The following is a 9,835-nucleotide window of genomic DNA, read 5'->3' as shown; positions in this document are numbered from 1 at the left end:
AATGCGCTTCGAATCGTCTAGGAATTATTTACTACATCTAGGCGTCATTTTTGAAAGACTCTGCACTATTAAAAACAAAAACCAAAATAATTAAGGAACTACCCAAGTTTCTTCAATAATTTTTGAAGTGAAAACTTCTTTAGAATCGTTGGGAGTGATTTGAGGAAAAGTGAAACGAAAAAGCGACCCTCTTGGCTACGAAGCGTTATATTATATGTTGATATAAACGTAGCGACGAACTAAATAAAAATAACTTTTATTTTTTCTTATGATTCGAACCAAGGATTTTGGATCGGAAGCTCACATTGCTAGTCGCTCGGCTACCGCGTCATGCTGTCGTCGCTGGCCTAAAAGTTATTTAGTTACGAAGCGTTATATTATATGTTGATATAAATAATTTTTGTGAGCGTGTAATTCTCAAAAGGTTTATTAGAAAATCTATTGACTAGGTAGTGTGGTATCTGTTCTTATCATCTTAACAAATGTTAAAATGATTTTTGGAAATGCGCGGAGTGTTTTAGGGGCTTGCTCTCCACCTCTGCCACGGGTTGGCCCGGTATTGCAGTACCGCCGGGATTTCGGCCTTGAATAAATACAAGAAGAAATATACTAATACATTTAGCTTTGGTGGGAAGAGACATAAATTTTTATATGAATACAAGTAGACGAAAATGGAAGAAATTTGTAAGTCTGTTTCTTCGGTCCGTTTGGGTATTTTTTTTGACAACATCGAAACCAAAGCATTTGTATCATATTTTATCTATCATAAGCCACTCGTATCATTTGTTGAAATTGAAAACATTGAGGATGAATAATGATAAAATGAAGAAAATAAAATATGAACTTTATAGCAATATTATAATGAACCTATAATTATCCCGCTCCTAATGCTGCTTTCGTCTTATTCTCTCTCAGTTTGTTTTACGGAAGGTTTCACTTCTATCGAGTCTAACCGTTAGACTGGTATTTTTTTGTTTCTTTAATAGTTTCTGCTTCTTGTGCAATTTTTCTCGAGTCATTTGTATCTGTGAAGTTTTTATTGGATGACAATTCAGCCTCCATTTGTACTTCTTAAGCTAATCAGGTTTTTTTAATTGAATTGCAGTAACTAAGCAATTTTTATCTTGTTATTGTATATTTATTGAAGAATATTTTACAAAGGAACTGAAGATTAATTTTCATGTATTAGTAGTGTATTTTATGACTGACTTTTCTTTAAACCCTTTAGCTGCTTAAAACTTGATACATTTTATAAAAATAACAATTGCTTTCGATTCAACACTTATCTGCCCGCTAAGCAAAAATTTGTACGTAAAAGCAACGACAGTTTAATGAAGTTCAAGCGACTTTGGTTTTAGCCACTTAGCTCGAAAATCGCTTAGTCCAGTTTTTCCAAGTTTAAGTAGAGATATATTTTGCATTTTTTCAGTTGGAATGCTTTTAAAAGCAATATAATTATCGAGGGGTCCACCTGGACAACTAATTAAAATTCGAGCGTTGCTATACCATACACTTCTGGAAAACAGAAGGAAAACAACCAAACAGGTAGAAAAAGGAAGGAGAGGCCTTGGATTACAAGATGACGACCGTTCGTTACGTTCATATTAACTGCTTCAGGCTACTTATTTATTGCACCAGGTGTGTGATATTTAAACCCGCAATATTCGCAGGTGTTGCAAAAAGTGAGAGCTCCTTTACCCGACCAAACCAAGGCAGCTGAGAAAAAGGTGCTGAGATAATTCCACCTCATCCTGCATTCAGCTTCTGCAGAAAGGCTTTGAAGCAATGCCAAGTCTCACCGCATGGACATCTAACGAACAATGCCCGGTAAGGATGCCTACCAAATCCAAAAGCTGCGGCTTTGTTAGCCATAGAAGTTCTATTGAACGTCTCCAATTTGCCCATGAGCAGAAGGATCTCGCGACTTTGCACGTTTGCGCGCTAGCCCAGTGCTCGCTGAGTTGACGTGAGGCCCATCTTTTCAGGAGTAGACCACAGATTCTCAAGGGAACCCCAATCCTCTCGTTTTGCGATAAAACCGCCTGCGGGGTCCTCTGCCGAGCCAGCTCATCGTGGAATTACATAATACATAGTTTGCCAAAATTGAAGATAATGAAGTGTTGCCTAATCATATGCAACTTGGCAGCCAATGGAAATTATTTGTTTTATTCACTACTCGCTAGGTTGCTGGTGGAACGCAAGTTTGATAGCTAAAACATATTTCCGAACAGGCAACACCAAAGCGCCTTTGAAAGCGCCCAAGTTTAGTGGTGATTAGGAGCCATGCACTTTAACGAACTTCTTTCCTCAGTGACACTGACTGTGTACATATAGGCCTGTGTTTGCTTGGCTTCGCGGTATTTTGTCGTTAGTTATGTGTATTTTATATACTATATATATATTTTTTTTTGATTTTGTGATTTATAAACCATAGCAAATCATATCGAATTGGAATAAAAAAAGTCAAAATCTGAAATTATCCAATTTGAATATAAAATTCACCTAAATAATTTTGGCTATTTACTACCTCCACTGGTACAATTTGGTTATGCTTGGAAAGATTCAACTGTAGTTGAACATCATGCGGCTTTGAAAAGAGTGAACTCGTCAAAACGCAACACAGATTTGTGGAAATAACCTAATGGAATGTGCATCACGATAATGCATTGACTCACAGAGCTATTATTATAATTTTCAACGAACTTCCGACCAAGAACTCAGCAAATGTCATGGAACTATCACTATATTTGCCTGATATGGTGCCGACTGACCTTTTTTCTCTAAAACTCAAATTATCACCTGAAGCATTCGATGGAAGGCAAAAAGAATTTCGCGACGAGAATTGAAGTTAATATGTTGATATAAATACAATTTACTATTTCGGAAAGGGAATACTTTGAGAGTGATACGATACATTTGAATTTATGATACATTTTTTAATTATATAGGGTGATCAATTAAGAGGAGTTTTTTTCATTTGCGTTTTTTTTACAGATCGCGCGCGAGTTGTGGCAAACTGTCATCGTGGATTTGTTGAACAGCGTTTGGCATTTCATCATGGAAAGACTCACACCGCAATAACGTTTACAAATTGTTCAACTGTATTATGAAAATCAGCGTTCTGTTGCCATACAGCTCGTGAAACAATGACTTTATTGAGAAGTCATTTCGGAGAGCAGCTGATTTCACGTTTAGGACCTGCGAGTTGGCCACCAAGATCTTGTGATATCACACCTTTGGACTTTTTTCCTTGGGGATTCGTGAAGTCCAAGGTCTATGCTGATAAACCAGCTACGATTGAAGCTCTGGAAGCCAACATTACGACATACCAGTCGAAATGCTCGAACGAATGATTGAAAATTGGACCTTCAGAATGGACCACCTTAAGCGTAGTTGCGGCCAACATTTGAATGAAGTCATATTCAAAATATAAATGTCAAAGAATGTCCTTTCAAATGATAAATAAAGGTTTTGAACATAATTTACATTTTTGTTTTTTTTTAACTATTGAAAAAAGCACCTCATACAGTCATGGCCAATAAAATAGTGCAAATTGCAAGGGACTAAACATTATCGTCGATTTTTGACATTTTTCAGGCCCCGTGCATGAATCCCTAAACGAAAGAAAAACTTTTTTCTCGTAGCGGCCGCGCTTCGACAGGCATTGGCAACGCTCTAAGTGTATTTTTGCCATGAAAAAGCTTCTCATAAAAAACAATCGGCCTTTTGAAAGCATCATAAAAGTGTAAGTACCTTAATTTGTAGCAAAAAATCAAGGCGCGCACCACAAATTAGAAGTGCAGCTCCGTGAAAAGCACATCAATTGATGAAAGCACCAATTATTATTATTATTAGTTTAAATAATTGTAAAAGTAAGTATTTATTTACTCTCCAATATAAATTAACGCCATTTATTTTGGTGTGAAGCTCTATTTTTAGTCTGATTTTAGTCTGATCCACCATAATTCAATGGGCTGAGTTCCTCGATTTCCGAAATATCAAGTGATATATTTAATAAAACGCTGGAGCCGTTGGGTAGAAGTGACTTGCACAGACTTTACATGCCGCCTAATAACACCACCGGTAGCACTTTCGTACGTTTGCTAGCAATCAAATATAATTTTGCTGTTCGAGCGAAAGAATTCGACCAGTCTTTTGTTGACGAATATCACCAGACCAAATTACGAGACCTGTGACGATTCGATTGGTACCATTAGTTGAAGTTGAAAGTTGAAAGTATTCCCTGCGGGGTGTATATGCACTTACGAGCTCACACGCTTTGCAAAACAGACGAAATTCATTTATCCATAAGTGTCTGAATTACACTTTCAAATTCAATTTCGGTCCAGACAATCCAACAATAAATTATTTCTTTTCAGCTATTATTGTTATCGTATTTTTTAACTACATACATACATACGCTGGATTAACGTCCTTGAAGTCTCGCCACCGGGTTTCCGTATGCTAATTGAATAGATTTAGAATTAATTAGGTTAGATAATACTATGTGGATCTAGAAGGCCTGGTTAAGTATATATGTAACGCGTAGCCGTGGCATACGAAATATTCATTGAGTTTTGCGGGTATCTGATTAACAAACAAATAAAATTCATGCCTTTACTTCGTGTATTCCACTTGATATTAACTATCACATTTCTCAATTGATGTGTATTTGGCACTTACATTGAAATTTCGCAATATACTTATTGTTATGCGCTATGTAAAATCAGCCTTATGTCGGGTAGTGCTTAGGTGGTAAAGCTAAAATAGATTTCTGGAGGTGTTAAATTCAATGCATGTACGAGGGGTGCCTTTTATTTGGCAGTATTTGGCAACCCTGGTGGTGCAATCTGGTAACTGACAGCTGTATCGCAAAGTTTGACATTTTTTGGCTTTTACGTACTCAGAACGTTTTGAAATACCAGCGCTATTTGTGTTGTTTACAGTAACTTAAAATATTCATCTCGGTCCAAAAATGGAATTAAATCGTGAACATTTTCGTGCGATTATTTTTTACAACTTTCGACGTGGATTAACTCAGCAACATTGCATGGATGAACTTAATTCATTTTTTGGCGATGAAGCTCCATCAAGGACCAGTGTTTATTGATGGCATGGTGAATTCAATCGTGGTCGTAGTTCACTCGAAGACGAATTTCGTGAAGGTCGTCCAAAATCAGTTGTTGTTTCGAAAACCATTGATGCTGTGCGCGAACTGATATTGCAAGATCGTCATGTGACCTATCGCGAGATTGAGACAATCTTAGGCATTAGTGGGACCAGCATACATTCAATATTGCATAAACATTTGACTGTCAAAAAAATTTGTTCGCGTTGGATCCCACACAATTTGTCGATCGCTGAAAAAAAGGCTCGTGTCGATTGGTGGAAGGAAATGCTCAAAAAATACGATCGCGGGGCTTCGAAACACGTCTATGATATCGTGACAGGTGATGAATCCTGGATTTACGCGTATGAGCCCGAAAGTAAACAGCAGTCGACTGTATGGGTGTTTCAAGATGAACCAAATCCAACAAAAGTTGTTCGCGCACGAAGCACTTCCAAGCAAATGGTCGCCTGTTTTTCGGAAAAACTGAACATGTCGCAACCGTACCACTAGAACAACGCAGAACAGTAAATTCTGAGTGATACACAACCATTTGTTTGCCAGTTGTCTTCCAAGAAATTAGGAAAACCAATCGCCAAAGACGGATCACTCTTCACCAGGACAATGCGAGCTCTCACACATCGGCTCAAACAACTGCATTTTTGAGCACCCAAAACATCGAATTAATGGGTCATCCGCCGTATAGTCCTGACTTGGCACCGAATGACTTCTTTTTATTCCCGTACGTAAAAAACAAACTGAGAGGTCAACGTTTTTCGACACCTGAAGAAGCGGTTGCGGCATTCAGAATGCATGTTTTGGAGGTACCTCATTCAGAGTGGCAAAGGTGCTTCGACAATTGGTTCAAACGCATGCAAAAGTGTATAGATCTTCATGGAGAATATTTTGGAAAACAATAAAGTGATTTTCGATGATTAAAATTTGTTTTTGTTCTCTAATCCCGAAATATAAAAGGCACCCCTCGTATGTATGTATGTATACATTGAGTATAGTCACTGATGCCCTGCAGCAAGAAAGAGCATGCATGGTTGCCCGAGGGCTCTCTAGAACGAAAACACAAAATTTCGTCCATTGTGATATCAATCTGAGATTAAAATTCCAGTTTGTGATATCTAAGCCTGCTATATCCGCAGGTTATAGAGAAATAGCAAGCAAATCAAAACACACGAAAAAAACTAATTTCCAAGCATCCTGCACTGTTTACATTTTTGGCTTCGCCATCCACTCCTCTCTTCGGCAAACTAACCTACAAATAATTTTTATAAGTTCTCTGGATAAATGGCACTATACTCGTCGGGTCACAGCTATTGCCAGCTACTGCTACACGTACACCTACAGTTACTGTTACTGTTACATACTCTGCTAATAACATCCACATGCTGTTTACGAACATAAATTAACTGCCTGCAAAAATTTTAACAGGAAAAATATTTAGAAACAGTAATATGATCTAAAGGAGTTTTCCTTCTCCTCTCTTTTCATTTATTTTTAAGGCTTACATTAACATAAGCGAACTTACACCTTTGTTTCTTAAATTTCGCTACTTAGTAGTATAGTAGGACACATAGGGGCTGCACATTTTTGACACGTTTCGAGTTTATTGGCATTTAACATAAGCAAGAAACAACGTGATTTCTTTCTTTTCTTTCTTTTATGTAAGTTGAACCCTTGCTTCGCTACTTTGCCACCTTCCAATCAATTCTGTGAGACAGATTGTCTAAACTTACGTCACTGTGAAATTTTTCTTACATTTCAAAAAAAATCTCTGTGATCTCACATCCTGCGAGTCTTAAAGAAAATGGAACTCTTTAAATAAACCAGTATTGCGCTTAGTGGAGAGAAAAGAAGGGCATTCTTGTTGGCGTAATAATAGTAATCGAATTGGATAGAAGTAAAAGGAAACTCAGCAGAATTTGATATTTCTACGACAGTACAATGCAGGGTCCAACTTTAGATCGCATCAGTCCCGTGCATCAGCTGTCTGCTAGTTGGTTAAATAACAGTCCAGAGTATTGTTTACAAGCGTGCGGAAGCATTTTGCCGAGAGTAAACGCGATAGGAGGAGGAGCTCGGCCAAACACCCAAAAAGGGTGTACGCGCCAATTATATATACGAGTATATATATATAAACGCGAAAAAATAGAATCAGTAATGAATTTCAAACGTAATAGTGTGATTGCATTATATAATATTTGGCTGGAAAATCACAACCAGCGATTGTTCGTGAGCTCGAGCACCTTAAAGTAAATAAAGTTTTTGTTTATCGCACCATTACTCGTTACAATGATACTGGTAGCATCGCGAAACGTCATGGAGGTGGTCATCAAAAGACTGCAGCGTCACGTAAAATGGTTCAAAAAGTGAAGAAGCCATTTGAGTGAAATCCCCGACGAAGTGCCAATCATATAGAGAAAGAACTGAAAATATCTGGCATCCGCCGCATAGTCAAATCAAGCCTTACAAGTTCCAGGAGGCGCATGATCTCACACCAAAGCAGCAACAAGTCAGACTTGAGAGAGCGTAGGAGTTGCTTCGCTTGGCAGAAGGCGATCAATTTCCAAACATTGTGTTTTCTGACCAGAAAATTTTTCAAATTGAGCAAATCGTAAACTCTCAAAACGATGGGGTTTATTTGACCGACCGTTCATACGAGAATTTGAGTCATCGATTGGCCACCAGGAGACAGCACCCGCCACAGGTAATGTTTTGGGCCGCTGTAACCGTAGATGGGTGCTCTCCAATCGTTTTCATCGAGCCTGGCGTCAAGGTAATTGCGAAAAATTATCGGGAAAGTGTTCTGGAGGTTACTGTGACGTCGTGGGTAGACAAACATTTCGGTGGCAGACCATGGACGTTTCAACAGAACTCGGCACCGTCTCACAAAGCGCGAGTGAACCAAGAATGGCTAAAAAACAACGTTCGGAACTTGATAACGTCCACACAATGGCTCTCAAATTCACTAGACTCGAATCCGATGGATTTTTCTCTTTGGGTCATTTTGAAGAGCAAAGTCCGAACTAAAAGATTCACCAGTCTCGAGGTGCTGAAAAAAGCCATTGTCCGAGGGTGGGCCAAAATACTTGCGAGTCACATTCGGGCAGCTTGTGATTCGTTTCTGGACCGTCCCAAGGTCATGGCAAAAGGTGGTCATATCGAGCAAAAGTAAATTCATTCGTAATTTTGTATTATTTTCACATATTTTTTACTTTGAATTGCATAAAAGTAATTTTCCAAACTAAATGTATGGCCTTTTTAATTAGTTGTACTTCAAATGCCGGACTCTGTAGATTCGACACATTGTTCTCATTATAAATTATTCAATTTAAGTTTAAGCTGTACAGCCCCCGACAAATGAGTCCACCCCAACATTTTGAACCGTTTTCACTGTTTTTGTTTTTGATTTTAAATGTTCATTACATATTTTGGTATAAAAGTAGCTATAGCTCATAGGCATAGAATAACAAAAACCATATAAATCCAAGTTTTAAAATGTAAAAAATTAGAAAAATTCCACAAACTTCTCATTCCAATTCCACGGGTTTTAATTAGAATTTCTAGAGGAATACTCGTACTTGGTATGCAGTTTTATAATTCACTCAATTTTAGTGTAGCAAAGTGCAAGCTTAAAGTTGCTAGAAAATCTCGTTGATTTGTTATAATTTTTTTTCTTGACGATGTTCTGCAGAATTGCAGAGATGTTTACTCCAGGAGATTATGGGGCTTCTTTCGTTTAAGCTTTGTCTTCCAATTGCTTATGTCGTGCAGTACCGAAGCTTCGCTGTTCTGAAGTCTATCCATGTGTGACTTAGCATACTTTTGTTTTGTGGCGGCGACGAATTCGATGCCAAGGTCGCGTTCAAGGTCGTTAATTCGTATATACCAAAGTGCATCTACGGAACCCCTTAATACTATATTCTGAAATCTTTGATTTTGCATTACTTTGCTGGAACTTGACCCGAAAGTTGTACTCCATATGTCCATACAAGTTTTAGAATTTGCTTGTACAGCAGGACTTTGTTGAATATTGTGGACCTTTTACCCATGAGCCAATAGAGCTTTTGTATTTGATTTCATGTACTTCTCGTTTTTTTTCTTAATGTGTTCGTTCCACTTAAGCTTAGCATCTAGAGTTACATTTAAGTCATTCGCCGTGTTATGATACGGTTTTTGGACGCCATTTAGATACAATCGAAGATATCTTAATTTATTATAAGAGAAATTTATGTGGACTGATTTCGATTCGTTAAGCTTAATTCGCCAAGTTTTTGTCCACACAAGAATATTATTAAGAGCACATTGAAGCTGTGTACTAACCTCGGTTTCTGTGTCATACGCAAATGTCGCGCAAATATTTGAGAATTTTGCGTATTTTTCCCCTAAAACAAATGCAAGCATTGCTTTTTTTGCTTTATTTATGGTGTGCCTAATAAGAAATAGGGAGTCATTGCCTTTGCCTTTCATCCCTGTTGCTTATTTTATTAAAAAAAAAGTAAAACTGGAGGAACTAAAGCAGGTGGCGCAAAATTAATCATCCAACTTTGTACATAAATTTTATACTTATTTGAGCAATGGAAATCTTTATTTGCCTACCTATTTGTATGCTGCGGCTGTCTAGTTCACAAGTGTCAGATATGAGTGACGTGCGACACCATTTGAAAAAATTATAACTCTTCCGATAGGATGATTAATTTTGCGCCACCAATAGGA

At 37.7% G+C, this 9,835-nt stretch overlaps 1 pseudogene; it reads left to right on the top strand.

Annotated features, from left to right (window-relative positions):
* Window positions 1–425: 425 nt before the first annotated feature.
* On the top strand, window positions 426–592 carry LOC129246601 (U2 spliceosomal RNA; annotated as a pseudogene).
* The last annotated feature ends 9,243 nt before the right edge of the window (window positions 593–9,835 follow it).

Source organism: Anastrepha obliqua, chromosome 4 (genome assembly GCF_027943255.1).
Source record: "Anastrepha obliqua isolate idAnaObli1 chromosome 4, idAnaObli1_1.0, whole genome shotgun sequence".
NCBI lineage: Eukaryota > Metazoa > Arthropoda > Insecta > Diptera > Tephritidae > Anastrepha > Anastrepha obliqua.
This window is presented reverse-complemented; position numbering and strand designations above follow the sequence as displayed.